This window comes from Salvelinus fontinalis, chromosome 29 (genome assembly GCF_029448725.1).
Source record: "Salvelinus fontinalis isolate EN_2023a chromosome 29, ASM2944872v1, whole genome shotgun sequence".
NCBI classification, from domain to species: domain Eukaryota; kingdom Metazoa; phylum Chordata; class Actinopteri; order Salmoniformes; family Salmonidae; genus Salvelinus; species Salvelinus fontinalis.
Genome location: NC_074693.1, coordinates 9379887 through 9395068, shown reverse-complemented (window position 1 = coordinate 9395068; position 15182 = coordinate 9379887). Strand labels below are relative to the sequence as shown.

The following is a 15182-nucleotide window of genomic DNA, read 5'->3' as shown; positions in this document are numbered from 1 at the left end:
GAGAGAGAGACAGAGAGACAGAGACAGAGACAGAGAGAGAGACAGAGAGAGAGACAGACAGAGAAAATGTTCCCACCTAGCTTCAGTTGAAGTCTGAAGTTTACATACACTTAGGTTGGAGTTATTAAAACTTGTTTTCCAACCACTCCACAAATGTTTTGTTGACAAACTATAGTTTTGGCAAGTCGTTTAGGACATCTACTTTGTGCATGACACAAGTCATTTTTTCAACAATTGTTTACAAACAGATTATTTTACTTACAATTCACCTTATCACAATTCCAGTGGGTCAGAAGTTTAGTGTGCCTTTAAACAGCTTGGAAAATTCCAGAAAATTATGTCATGGCTTTAGAAGCTTCTGATAGGCTAATTGACATCATTTGAGTCAATTGGAGGTGTACCTGTGGATGTATTTCAAACTCAGTGCCTCTTTGCTTGACATCATGGGTGATCAAAAGAAATCAGCCAAGACCTCAGAAAATAAATTGTAGACCTCCACAAGGCTGGTTCATCCTTGGGAACAATTTTCAAATGCCTGAAGGTATCACGTTCATCTGTACAAACAATAGTATGCAAGTATAAACACCATGGGATCACGCAGCCGTCATACCGCTCAGGAAGGAGACACGTTCTGTCCCCTAGAGATGAACGTACTTTGGTGCAACTGCACATGGGGACAAAGATCGTACTTTTTGGAGAAATGTGCTCTTGTCTGATGAAACAAAAATAGAACTGTTTGACCATAATGACCATCGTTATGTTTTAAGGAAAAAGGGGGAGGCCTGCAAGCCGAAGAAAACCATCCCAACCGTGAAGCACAGGGGTGGCAGCATCATGTTGTGGGGGTGCTTTGCTGCAGGAGGGACTGGTGCACTTCACAAAATAGATGGCATCATGAGGGAGAACATTTTTGTGGATATATTGAAGCAACATCTCAAGACATCAGTCAGGAAGTTAAAGCTTGGTCGCAAATAGGTCTTCCAAATGGACAATGACCCCATGCATACTTCCAAAGTTGTGGCAAAATGGCTTAAGGACAACAAAGTCAAGGTATTGGAGTGGCCATTACAAAGCCCTGACCTCAATCCCATAGGAAATTTGTGGGCAGAACTGAAAAAGTGTTTGTGAGCAAGGAGGCCTACAAACCTGACTCAGTTACAGCAGCTCTGTCAGGAGGAATGGGCCAAAATTCACCCAACTTGTTTGGGGAAGCTTGTGGAAGGCTACCCAAAACGTTTGACCCAAGTTAAACCATTTAAAGGCAATGCTACCAATACTATTTGAGTGTATGTAAACTTCTGACCCACTGGGAATGTGATGAAAGAAATAAAAACTGAAATAAATAATTATCTCTACTATTATTATGACATTTCACATTCTTAAAATAAAGTGGTGATCCTAACTGACCTAAGACAGGGAATATTTACTAGGATTAAATGTCAGGAATTGTGAAAAACTGAATTTAAATATATTTGGCTAATGTGTATGTAAACTTCCGACTTCAACTGTATATAAAGAAACAATAATATCCAGGCATTTACAGAGGGATGATGACTCCTGGCCTTTTGTACTACAATACAACAGTACTTTAGACTAAATGATCTGGATAACAGCAGCGTACTTCAAGCAGCCTGGGTTTATCACACACAGGGTGGGTGCTCACTATTCTTCTCAGGGGAAGATAAACAATCTGACAGCAAAAAACAGCAAGACCTTGTCTAAACTAGACATACTATAATACTTTATCTTGTGAAGGGCAAAACTGGTAGCCTGCCCTACACTGTGCCTAAGGCTACATTTAGCAGTCATAGACCTACTACTACACTGCGCCTAAGACTACATTTAGCAGTCATAGACCTACTACTACACTGTGCCTAAGGCTACATTTAGCAGTCATAGACCTACTACTACACTGTGCCTAAGGCTACATTTAGCAGTCATAGACCTAATACTACACTGTGCCTAAGGCTACACTTAGCAGTCATAGACCTACTACTACTACACTGTGCCTAAGGCTACATTTAGCAGTCATAGACCTACTACTACACTGTGCCTAAGGCTACATTTAGCAGTAATAGACCTACTACTACACTGTGCCTAAGACTACATTTAGCAGTCATAGACCTACTACTACACTGTGCCTAAGGCTACATTTAACAGTCATAGACCTACTACTACTACACTGTGCCTAAGGCTACATTTAGCAGTCATAGACCTACTACTACACTGTGCCTAGGCTACATTTAGCAGTCATAGACCTACTACTACACTGTGCCTAAGGCTACATTTAGCAGTCATAGACCTAATACTACTACACTGTGCCTAAGGCCACATTTAACAGTCATAGACCTACTACTACACTGTGCCTAAGGCTACATTTAACAGTCATAGACCTACTACTACACTGTGCCTAAGGCTACATTTAACAGTCATATACCTAATACTACACTGTGCCTAAGGCTACATTTAGCAGTCATAGACCTAATACTACTACACTGTGCCTAAGGCTACATTTAGCAGTCATAGACCTAATACTACTACACTGTGCCTAAGGCTACATTTAGCAGTCATAGACCTAATACTACTACACTGTGCCTAAGGCTACACTTAGCAGTCATAGACCTAATACTACTACACTGTGCCTAAGGCCACATTTAGCAGCCATAGACCTACTACTACACTGTGCCTAAGGCTACATTTAGCAGTCATAGACCTACTACTACACTGTGCCTAAGGCTACATTTAGCAGTCATAGGCCTATTACTGTTGAGCTGACTATACATGACCATAGACATATGCCTACTGTATCTTATTACAAAACTGGTATATTTAGTAGGCAGCTTACTATAAGTGACCACAGGACAATAACAGACCCCAGAGCGACTAGACAGACTGAGTGAAAGACTATTTCAGTCCATCCTGTGTGTCGGTGCCATTTAAAGACAAAGACCACAGTATGGGGTCCCGGTCCGCCCCTCCCTCCCACACCCTGTGACCTTTAATCCAGTAAAGGTCAGGGGTCGCTGCCTGTTCCATGAGGATAAAATGATTGTCCCACTGCCTCTCTGTCACATGTTCAGACAAACATACTGGAGTGGACACTGGGAACAGAGTCTGGGTAACTGTGTCGAGACAGAGAGAGAGTGCAATGCCATGCAAGTCTATTTTACTTCAAAATTAAATGGAAAAAAATACAGCTGCAAGCAGCCATGCCAGGGTTCAAGCTTTGGCTCAATAGTGCCACCCTCAGGACACGTCACCCTAGGATGAGCTACTTCTGTACTCCTTACCATGCTTGCCAAATATCAGAACTCGACATCAAACAGATCATGCAATATGCTTTTGATGTATTTTGGACCATTATCAATGATGTTGACTACTTTGACTACAGAACCGCTGGACCATTTGCCACCACACTTGGTATATAGCATATATGTACCCATGTCTTTAAACACAATATTTTCCAAGACTCTAGCTCAAACAATATGGGCGCTATGAACCATTGAGCTTGCATGAATGTTTTTTCCTGTTCAACAGCGTCACCATGCTGCTAAGCTGAATCAAACTTTACAGGTTAGGTAGATGTGCTTGCATATGTTGAGTCTTGACAGTGTTTGGAACATGTGCACCAAGTTTTATTACAAAACAAATATCTGTGTCGGATTTATATGCATTTACGTGCCAGACCACACCCATGTGAATGTTTATTGGTCAGTAGGCACCATGTTGTTTGACATATTAACTTGGAAAATATTGTGTTGTGAAACCTTTGCATTTTAAGTGTTCTTCACAAAATCGAAATGGCGGAAAATCCATCATTGCGGACCTCATAGGTTCTTATGCAAATGTGTTCCTTGTGAGGAGAGGGACCTATGTACTGAATTTCACAACTCTACGTTACACGGGGTGAGGGGCGTGTGTCCCTTGGCCCTTTACCATCATGCCAGGTTGCACCCTCCTAGGCCTTACTATCTCACGGGAATGTGCATCTTTTAACAACATTTTGGCAGAACTGGAATAATAATCATCAACGCCAACAAATACAATAGGGTTTCACCCAGCCTTGTTGCTTGAACCCCTAATTATAACGACCTAGTATTAGAAACCTAATACAACAGTTTTTAGGTAGAGGTGTAAACAGGTCTTCAAACAACAACAGGTGCATTGTGCAGCTGCAACTGAGCATCACAGCAACGATTAACAATAAGTAATACATTGTTATCGATTATTGCATGGTTGGGTTTTGAGTTTGCAAGAGAGCCATTTCACTGTACTTGCGCATGTGACATTAAAACGTAAAAGTTGAAAACTGCGTGTGTCTGTGCCTTGTATCAGAGAGTCAAACGAGAGAGAAAACAACTCAACTCAAGCTTGTTTTCCAAGTCACTTCCAAGAAGTAGAACATTCAGTGTCAACACCAATAGGCAGGTCTTTAATCAGAGCGACAGACGGGTCTCTCAGAGGGATAAAGGCATCAGAGGACACAGCACAAGAGAATGACGTTCTAGTGAGAGCTGTTTAATCTCCTCGCAAAGTCACCGAGCATCATAATACATTCCCTGGACCTGATACACAGACTAGAGGTCGACCGATTATGATTTTTCAACGCCGATATTGATACCGATTATTGGAGGACCAAAAAAAGCCGATACCGATTAATCGGCCAATTAAAAAAAAAATGTAATAATGACAATTACAACAATACTGAATTAACACTTATTTTAACTTACGATAATACATCAACAAAATCAATTTAGCCTCAAATAAATAATGAAACATGTTCAATTTCGCCCCTATCTGGGCTTGAACCAGGAACACATCGACAACAGCCACCCTCAAAGCAGCGTTACCCATGCAGAGCAAGAGGAACAACCACTCCAAGTCTCAGAGCGAGTGACGTTTGAAATGCTATTAGCGCGCACCCCGCTAACTAGCTAGCCATTTCACATCGGTTACACCATCCTAATCTCGGGAGTTGATAGGCTTGTCATAAACAGCTCAATGCTTGAAACACAGCGAAAAGCTGCTGGCAAAACGCACGAAAGTGGTGTTTGAATGAATGCTTACGAGCCTGCTGGTGCCTACCACCGCTCAGTCAGACTGCTCTATCAAATCATAGACTTAATTATAACATAATAACACACAGAAATACGAGCCTTAGGTCATTAATATGGTCGAATCCGGAAACTATCATCTCGAAAACAAGATGTTTATTCTTTCAGTGAAATACGGAACCGCTCCGTATTTTATCTAACGGGTGGCATCCATTAGTCTAAATATTCCTGTTACATTGCACAACCTTCAATGTTATGTCATAATTACGTAAAATTCTGGCAAATTAGGCGGCCCAAACTGTTGCATATACACTGACTCTGCGTGCAATGAACGCAAGAGAAGTGACACAATTTCACCTGGTTAATATTGCCTGCTAACCTGGATTACTTTTAGCTAAATATGCAGGTTTAAAAATATTTACTTCTGTGTATTGATTTTAAGAAAGGCATTGATGTTTATGGTTAGGTACAGTCGTGCAACGATTGTGCTTTTTTCGCAAATGCGCTTTTGTTAAATCATCCCTCGTTTGGCGAAGTTGGCTGTCTTTGTTAGGAAGAAATAGTCTTCACAGTTCGCAACGAGTCATGTAAGCAGGCAATATTAACTAAATATGCAGGTTTAAAAATATATACCTGTGTATTGATTTTAAGAAAGGCAATGATGTTTATGGTTAGGTACACATTGGAGCAACGACAGCCCTTTTTCGCGAATACGCACCGCATCGATTATATGGAACGCAGGACACGCTAGATAAACTAGTAATATCATCAACCATGTGTAGTTAACTAGTGATTATGATTGATTGTTTTTTATAAGATAAGTTTAATGCTAGCTAGCAACTTACCTTGGCTTCTTACTGCATTCGCGTAACAGGCAGTCTCCTCATGGTGTGCAATGTAATCAGGTGGTTAGAGCGTTGGACTAGTTAACTGTAAGGTTGCAAGATTGAATCCCCGAGGTGACAAAGTAAAAATCTGTCATTCTGCCCATGAACAAGGCAGTTAACCCACCGTTCCTAGGCCGTCATTGAAAATAAGAATGTGTTCTTAACTTCTCTAGGGTAGGGGGCAGCATTTTCACGTTTGGATGAAAAGCATACCCAAATTCAACTGCCAGCTACTCATCCCCAGAAGATAAGATATGCATATGGTTAGATTTGGATAGAAAACACTCTGACATTTCTAAAACTGTTTGAATCATGTCTGTGAGTATAACAGAACTTATTTAGCAGGCGAAACCCCGAGGACAAACCATTCAGTTTTTTTTTTGAGGTCACTCTCTTTCAATGGGTTTTCATTGGGAAACCAGATTTCTAAGCGACCTGCTTGCAGTTCCTACGGCTTCCACTGGATGTCAACAGTCCTGAGAAATTGGTTGAGATTATTCCTTTGTGTAATGAAGAAGTACGGCCATCTTGAAGTCGAGTCACTCTAGGTGTCCTGTTAGAAAGCTGGCTATATGTCACGTTCCTGACCTATTTATGTTAGTTTTTGTGTGTTAGTTGGTCAGGACGTGAGGTTGGGTGGGCATTCTATGTTATCTGTTTCTATGTTGGTTTTGGTTTGCCTGGTATGGCTCTTGATTAGAGGCAGGTGGTTTGCGTTTGTCTCTAATTAAGAGTCATATTTAGGTAGGGCATTCACACTGTTTGTTTGTGGGTGGTTGTCTCCTGTGTCCGTGTCAATGTTTGCACCATACGGGACTGTATACGGTTTGTTCATTTCATGTAGTCTGTTCCTGTTAATTTCGTTCTTCACGTTGTATGTAAGTTCGTCGTTCAGGACTGTCTACTTTCGTTTTGTTATTTTGTTAGTTTATAGTGAAGTTCGTGTTTTCGTCTTGTCTTTAATAAATCATTATGTCTTCACTATCCGCTGCGCCTTGGTTCAATCCCTGCTCCTCCTCTTCTGATGAAGAGGAGGAGGATTATCGTTACAGAACCACCCACCAATCCAGAGCCAAGCAGCGGTTTAAACGGAGTAAGGGACAGCGCAAGAAGGAGGAATGGACTTGGGACGATGTATTGGACGGTAAAGGTTGCTACACATGGGAGGAGATCCTGGCTGGAAGGGATCGCCTCCCATGGGAACAGGTGGAGGCACTGAGGAGAGCAGAGGCTACTGGAGTGAAGAACCGGAGTTATGAGGGGACGCGTCTTGCACGGAAGCCCGAAAAGCCCGTGAGTAATTCCCAAAAATTTCTTGGGGGGGGGCTAAGGGGTTGTGGGCCAAGGGCAGGTAGGAGACCTGCGCCCACTTCCCAGGCTAACCGTGGAGAGCGGGAGTACGGGCAGACACCGTGTTACGCAGTAGAGCGCACGGTGTCTCCTGTACGTGTGCATAGCCCAGTGCGGGTTATTCCACCTCCCCGCACTGGTAGGGCTAGATTGGGCATTGAGCCAGGTGTCATGAGGCCGGCTCAACGCGTCTGGTCTCCAGTGCGTCTCCTCGGGCCGGCATACATGGCACCTGCCTTACGCATGGTTTCCCCGGTTCGCCTGCATAGCCCAGTGCGGGCTATTCCACCTCGCCGCACTGGCAGGGCGACCGGGAGCATTCAACCAGGTAAGGTTGGGCAGGCTCAATGCTCAAGAGAGCCAGTACGCCTGCACGGTCCGGTATTTCCGGCGCCACCTCCCCGCCCCAGCCTAGTACCTACAGTGCCTATATTACGCACTAGGCTACCAGTGCATTTCCAGAGCCCTGTTCCTCCTCCACGCACTCTCCCTGTAGTGCGTGCATCTAGCCCGGTGCCTCCAGTTCCGGCCCCACGCACTAAGCTACCAGTGCGTCTCCAGAGCCCTGTACACACTATATATTCTCCCCCTACTAATCCTGATGTGCTTGTCCTCAGCCCGGCGTCACCAGTGCCGGTACCACACATCAGGGGTAGAGTAGGCTTTGAGGATACAGTGTGCCCTGTCCCTGCTCCCCGCACTAGTAGGAAGGTGCTTATCATTAGCACGGTGCCTCCAGTTCCGGCACCACGCACCAGGTCTACAGTGCGCCATATCCGGCCAGAGCCATCCGTCTCACCAGCGCCATCTGAGCCATCCGTCTCCCCAGCGCCATCTGAGCCATCCGTCTCCCCAGCGCCATCTGAGCCATCCGTCTCCCCAGCGCCATCTGAGCCATCCGTCTGCCAGGAGCCTGCAAAGCCGCCCGTCTGCCATGAGCCTGCAAAGCCGCCCGTCTGCCATGAGCCTACAGAGCCGTCAGCCAGACAGGAGCCGCTAGAGCCATCAGCCAGACAGGAGCCGCTAGAGCCGTCAGCCAGACAGGATCTGCCAGAGCCGCCAACCAGACAGGATCTGCCAGAGCCGCCAACCAGACAGGATCTGCCAGAGCCGCCAACCAGACAGGATCTGCCAGAGCCGCCAACCAGACAGGATCTGCCAGAGCCGCCAGCGAGCCATGAGCAGCCAGAGCCGTCAGAGCGCCATGAGCAGCCAGAGCCGTCAAAGAGCCATGTGCAGCCAGAGCCGTCAGTGAGCCATGAGCAGCCAGAGCCGTCAGAGAGCCATGAGCAGCCAGAGCCGTCAGAGCGCCATGAGCGTCGTGAGCCGTCAGCCTGCCATGAGCGTCGAGAGCCGTCAGCCTGCCATGAGCGTCGAGAGCCGTCAGCCTGCCATGAGCGTCGAGAGCCGTCAGCCTGCCATGAGCGTCGAGAGCTGTCAGCCTGCCATGAGCGTCGAGAGCCGTCAGCCAGCCATGAGCATCGAGAGTCGTCAGTCAGCCATGAGCTGCCCTTCAGCCTGAAAAGGCTGGATACCCAGAACTGCCCATCAGTCCAGAGCTGTCTCTCTGTCCGGAGCTGCCTTTCAGTCCGGAGTTGCCCCTCTATCCTAATCTCCCTCTCTATCTTCATCTATCTCTATAGTCTTATCTATCCCTCTATCTTGATTTATCTCTCTGTCCTGGTGTTATCCTTATTTAATATATTATTAAGAGAATTGTGTGGGGGAAGAAAGAGGGTGGACATTCTTTGTGGGAGGAAGTTAGGATGGATTATGGTGGGGTGGGAACCGCGCCCGGAGCCTGAGCCACCACCGTGGTTAGATGCCCACCCAGACCCTCCCCTAGACTTTGTGCTGGTGCGTCCGGAGTTCGCACCTTGTGGGGGGGGTACTGTCACGTTCCTGACCTATTTATGTTAGTTTTTGTGTGTTAGTTGGTCAGGACGTGAGGTTGGGTGGGCATTCTATGTTATCTGTTTCTATGTTGGTTTTGGTTTGCCTGGTATGGCTCTTGATTAGAGGCAGGTGGTTTGCGTTTGTCTCTAATTAAGAGTCATATTTAGGTAGGGCATTCACACTGTTTGTTTGTGGGTGGTTGTCTCCTGTGTCCGTGTCAATGTTTGCACCATACGGGACTGTATACGGTTTGTTCATTTCATGTAGTCTGTTCCTGTTAATTTCGTTCTTCACGTTGTATGTAAGTTCGTCGTTCAGGACTGTCTACTTTCGTTTTGTTATTTTGTTAGTTTATAGTGAAGTTCGTGTTTTCGTCTTGTCTTTAATAAATCATTATGTCTTCACTATCCGCTGCGCCTTGGTTCCCTCAATACTCCTCCTTTTCGGATGAAGAGGAGGAGGATTATCGTTACACTATAGTTGGTTTTAATCCTGTATTGAACAAAGATCATCCCATCTTAAATTTTATCAATTATTAACGTAAAAAAATACCTAAAGTTGTATTACAAAAGTAGCTTGAAATTTTTGGGCAAAGTTTACAGGTAACCTTTGAGATATTTTGTCGTTACGCTTGAGCAAGTTGGAACCTGTGTTTTTCTGGATCAAACGCGCCAAATAAATTGACATTTTGGATATATATCGACGGAATTAATCGAACAAAAGGACCATTTGTGATGTTTATGGGACATATTGGAATGCCAACAACAGAAGCTCGTCAAAGTTAAGGCATGAATTATATTTTTATTTCTGCGTTTTGTGTCGCGCCTGCAGGGTTGAAATATGCGTATCTCTCTTTGTTTACAATGGTGCTATCCTCAGATAATAGCATCGTATGCTTTCGCCGAAAAGCCTATTTGAATTCTGACATGTTGACTGGATTCACAACCAGTGTAGCTTTAATTTGATATCTTTCATGAGTGATTTAATGAAAGTTTGATTTTTATAGTAACTTTCATGGTAATTAATTTTAATTTGGCGCTCTGCATTTTCTCAGGCTTTTTGCCAAGTGAGACAGTAGCGTCCCGTCTAAACTCAGATTTTTGGATATAAATATGAACTTTACCGAACAAAACATACATGTATTGTGTAACATGAAGTCCTATGAGTGTCATCTGATGAAGATCATCGAAGGTTAGTGATTCATTTTATCTCTATTTCTGCTTTTTGTTACTGCTCTCTTTGGCTGGAAAAATGGCTGTCTTTTTCTGTGACTTGGCTCATACCTAACATAATCGTTTGGTGTGCTTTCGTCGTAAAACCTTTTTGAAATCGGACACTTTGGCTGGATTTACAACAAGTGTATCTTTAAAATGCTGTAAAATACTTGTATGTTTGAGGAATTTAAATGATGGGATTTCTGTTGTTTTGAATTTGGCGCCCTGCAGTTTCACTGGCTGTTGACGAGGTGGGACGCTACCGTCCCACATACCCTAGAGAAGTTAACTGACTTGCCCAGTTAAATAAAGGATAAATAAAAGGTGTACATTTTTTTTAAATAATACATTTAAAAATCCGGCCAAATCGTTGTCCATAAATACCCAATTCCGATTGGTATGAAAACTTGAAATCGGCCCTAATTAATTTGGCCATTCCGATTAATCGGTTGTCCTCTAGTACAGACACACACACACATTCTTACTGTACTTCCTGTCTATGGAATACTAATGGCCAGGGAGAGAGAGAAAGGGGGGACGAGAGAATGAGGTAGGGGGGTCGAGAGAGAGAGAGAGACAAAGAGAGAGAGAGCGCAGATTCGTACATTTCCTCAGCGAAAACAATGTACTGAGCAAATGTCAAATAGGCTTTTAGCAAATTACCGTACGACAGATCACATATTCACCCTGCATACCCTAATTGACAAACAAACAAACCAAAACAAAGGCAAACTCTTCTCATGCTTTGTTGATTAAAAAAAACATTTGACACAATTTGGCACAAGGGTCTGCTAAACAAATTGATGGAAAGTGGTGTTGGGGGAAAAAGATACAACATTATGAAATCCATGTACACAAACAACAAGTGTGCGGTTAAAATTGGCATAAAACACACACATTTCTTTCCACAGGGCCAGGGGGTGAGACAGGGATGCAGCTTAAGCCCCACTCTCTTCAACATATATATCGACGAATTGGCGAAGGCACTAGAACAGTCTGCAGCACCCGGCCTCACCCTACTAGAATCTGAAGTCAAATGTCTACTGTTTGCTGATGATCTGGTGCTTCTGTCCCCAACCAAGGAGGGCCTAGAGCAGCACCTAGATCTTCTGCAGAGATTCTGTTAGAACTGGGCCCTGACAGTAAATCTCAGTAAGATAAAAGATAATGGTGTTCCAAAAAAGGTCCAGTTGCCAGGACCACAAATACAAATTCCATCTAGACACCGTTGCCCTAGAGCACACAATCAACTATACATACCTCAGCCTAAACATCAGTGCCACAGGTAACTTCCACAAAGCTGTGAACAATCTGAGAGGCAAGAAGGGCCTTCTATGCCATCAAAAGGAACATAACATTTGACATACCAATTAGGACCAGGCTAAAAAATACTTGAAAAGAACCCATTGCCCTTTATGGTTGTGAAGTCTGCTGTCCGCTCACCAACCAAAAATTCACAAATGGGACAAAGACCAAATTGAGAATCTGCATCCATAATTCTGCAAAAATATCCTCCGTGTACAACGTAAAGCACCAAATAATGCATGCAGAGCAGAATTAGGCCGTTACCTGCTAATTATCAAAATCCTGAAAAGAGACGTTAAATTCTACAACCACCTAAAAAGAAACAATTCCCAAACCTTCCATAACAAAGTCATCACCTACAGAGAGATTAACCTGTAGAAGAGCCCCCTAAGCAAGCTGGTCCTGGGGCTCTGTTCACAAACACTAACAGACCCCACAGAGCCCCAGGACACCACACAATTAGACCCAAGCAAATCATGAGAAAACAAAAAGATAATTACTTGACACATTGGAAAGAATTAACAAAAAACAGAGCAAACTAGAATGCTATTTGGCCCTAAACAGAGAGTACAGAGTGGCAGAATACCTGACCACTTTGAATGACCCAAAATTAAGGAAAACTTCAGGGAGATATCAGTCCTGGTCTCCCCTCGCTGTCTGAGGGACAGGGAGATAGCAGCCCTGGTCTCTCCTAACTGTCTGAGGGACAGGGAGATAGCAGCCCTGGTCTCTCCTAGCAGCTGTATGAGGGACAGGGAGATAGCAGCCCTGGTCTCTCCTAACTGTCGGAGGGACAGGGAGATATCAGGCCTGGTCTCTCCTAACTGTCTGAGGGACAGGGAGATATCAGCCCTGGTCTCTCCTAGCTGTCCTGGTCTCTCCTAGCTGTCCTGGTCTCTCCTAGCTGTCCTGGTCTCTCCTAGCTGTCTGAGGGACAGGGAGATATCAGCCCTGGTCTCTCCTAGCTGTTTGAGGGACAGGGAGATAGCAGCCCTGGTTTCTCCTAGCAGCTGTCTGAGTGACAGGGAGATATCAGCCCTGGTCTCTCCTAGCTGTTTGAGGGACAGGGAGATAGCAGCCCTGGTTTCTCCTAGCAGCTGTATGAGGGACAGGGAGATAGCAGCCCTGGTCTCTCCTAGCTGTCTGAGGGACAGGGAGATATCAGCCCTGGTCTCTCCTAGCTGTTTGAGGGACAGGGAGATAGCAGCCCTGGTTTCTCCTAGCAGCTGTCTGAGTGACAGGGAGATATCAGCCCTGGTCTCTCCTAGCTGTTTGAGGGACAGGGAGATAGCAGCCCTGGTCTCTCCTAACTGTCTGAGGGACAGGGCGATATCAGCCCTGGTCTCTCCTAGCTGTCCTGGTCTCTCCTTGCTGTCTGAGGGACAGGGAGACAGCAGCCCTGGTCTCAACTAGCTGTCTCTCCTGAAATCTTCCCTCCCGATAGCATTCTCTCGGGGGAAGCATTTCTGGAGGGTGACGAGTCCAACCAGAGACATCACGTAGTTTGTCACTCCTCACCTGACAGTGTATGTGTGTGTGTGTGTGTGTGTGTGTATGTGTGTGTGTGTGTGTGTTTTCCATCAATCAGTAGTGCTCTCTCAGCCCTCTACTCCCAAAGCTCATTACCTCACCGTGACCAGGCTTGTTGTCAGTGAGAACCATTTTATCTTTACCCCTTCAGCTAGCTATCTATCCAGCCAGGCCACATGCTAATATATTCAGGTTCTGTCAAATACATAGGAATGAGATTTATCAATATAGAACATACCTGTTGTGTGCGTTTGAGGAAGAGAGCGACAGAGAGAGAGAGAGAGAGAGAGAGAGAGAGAGAGAGAGAGAGAGAGAGAGAGAGAGAGAGAGAGAGAGAGAGAGAGAGAGAGAGAGAGAGAGAGAGAGAGAGAGAGAGAGAGAGAGAGAGAGAGAGAGAGAGAGAGAGAGAGAGAGAGAGAGAGAGAGAGAGAGAGAGAGAGAGAGAGAGAGAGAGAGAGAGAGTATTGTTTGAGTGCAGTGTACACATTCTGCTTACACAGTATGAAAAAGCCCTACTCAGACCTGAACTGGTCCTTCAGCCTCACACACACCCACTCTGACCCACTCCCACAGTGCACCATGATTCCATAGGTCATGTGGTCACAAGGGGCCTCTGGTCTCCACGACAACATCGTAGCAGTGGGGGGGGGGGGGAGACTGTGACAAACACACTCTCGTTCTCCCACCAACCCACAGTCACACACACACACTCTTTGTCCCCAGTCTCCTGGACATCAAGAGAGTCTGGAGTGGAAGATCCAACCCGAACATTTACATCAGACCTCATCAATGTCTGACTCTGAACACTGCAGAATGCAGGGGCGCCACAGACCACCTATAGCTGACAGAGGAGATGGATGGAGCAACAAACACTAAGGCTGACAGAGGAGATGGATGGAGCAAAAAACACTAAGGCTGACAGAGGAGATGGATGAAGCAACAAACACTAAGGCTGACAGACACTTTACCTGAGAGGAGTTGTGTTGTTGTAGAGGTCAGGCTCAAATAAACTGCTTTTTGGACCATCAATAATACATGAAATGGAACCTGTCTGGCAGAAATGCAATGTGTCTGCTTTTCTAGCATTATACGTGGACCATTAAAATGATAATGTATAAATTGCAATTTTCCATGTGCCAATAATGTCTACAGTGCTTTAAGCGATCCGAGTCCACACAGCTGGAGCGACGTGGGCTGCACATCGCTTCCTTCAGCTATTTGGGCAACAAAATCGATCAGAATCCTGTAAAATTGGCAGGATAACTGAGTAGGCTACAATATAAGTAGGTGGTCCGACGCATTCAAGGCCGCGGGAGGGAGTTTAACATTTGACTTAAACAAAGAGTAGAGAGTAATCATTTAACTAGCTGGTTATAAACTGCTGTGATTTGGCGATAGTTGCAAGACACTGGCGATTAGCCTCGGTTGCGGTGTATTTCATATTTTCTTGGCTAGGCTAAATTAATCGGCCCCGTGCATGTTCGCCAGGGACGTCGGTATGTGGGTAAAGTATCTGTAAAAACTTCTGAATAGCATTTCAATTAGCCGGTGATCTAACCTGTGTAAAAAAAACCTCAGTTTGCAGAAGAACGTGAGTCCAAATTCGGAAACATTGTTGTGGTTTTGGGAGCAGAATGCATTACAGTGTTGCTGCTGCAGCAGCAAGTGCAAGACAATAACAAATACATTGGCGCTTACCATATTTTGTATGCAGATTCTTTCTCAGGCAATATATGTTTCGTTTGGTAGGCAATCAACTGAATATCTATAAAATCCGTTGAATAGAGTTTGCATCCCCAGGGACTTTGCAGAGAAGGCAGATTTTCGCTATGGCCACTGCAGAATGAACCACTGCCGCCTGCTCGCTGTCTCTTTCCCTCTCTGTGATTTGAACTGCGCTGCGCAGAGAAAGTGGTTAGTTTAAAAAGGGGGAGGCATGGGGAGGA

General features: G+C 45.0%; 1 protein-coding gene across 3 annotated transcripts in view; it reads right to left on the bottom strand.

Annotated features, from left to right (window-relative positions):
- The window catches only part of LOC129827395 (NEDD4-binding protein 3-A-like), an 89653-nt gene extending 74471 nt beyond the window's left edge, over positions 1 to 15182 (bottom strand). For 2 of the 3 annotated variants that reach the window (XR_008755118.1, XM_055888189.1), the window contains exon 1: positions 14935 to 15180. The gene's annotated coding sequence lies outside the window, so the exon portion shown is untranslated. Of the gene's footprint in view, positions 1 to 14934 lie in introns of all 3 variants that reach the window. The other variant, XM_055888190.1, reaches the window with a different exon arrangement.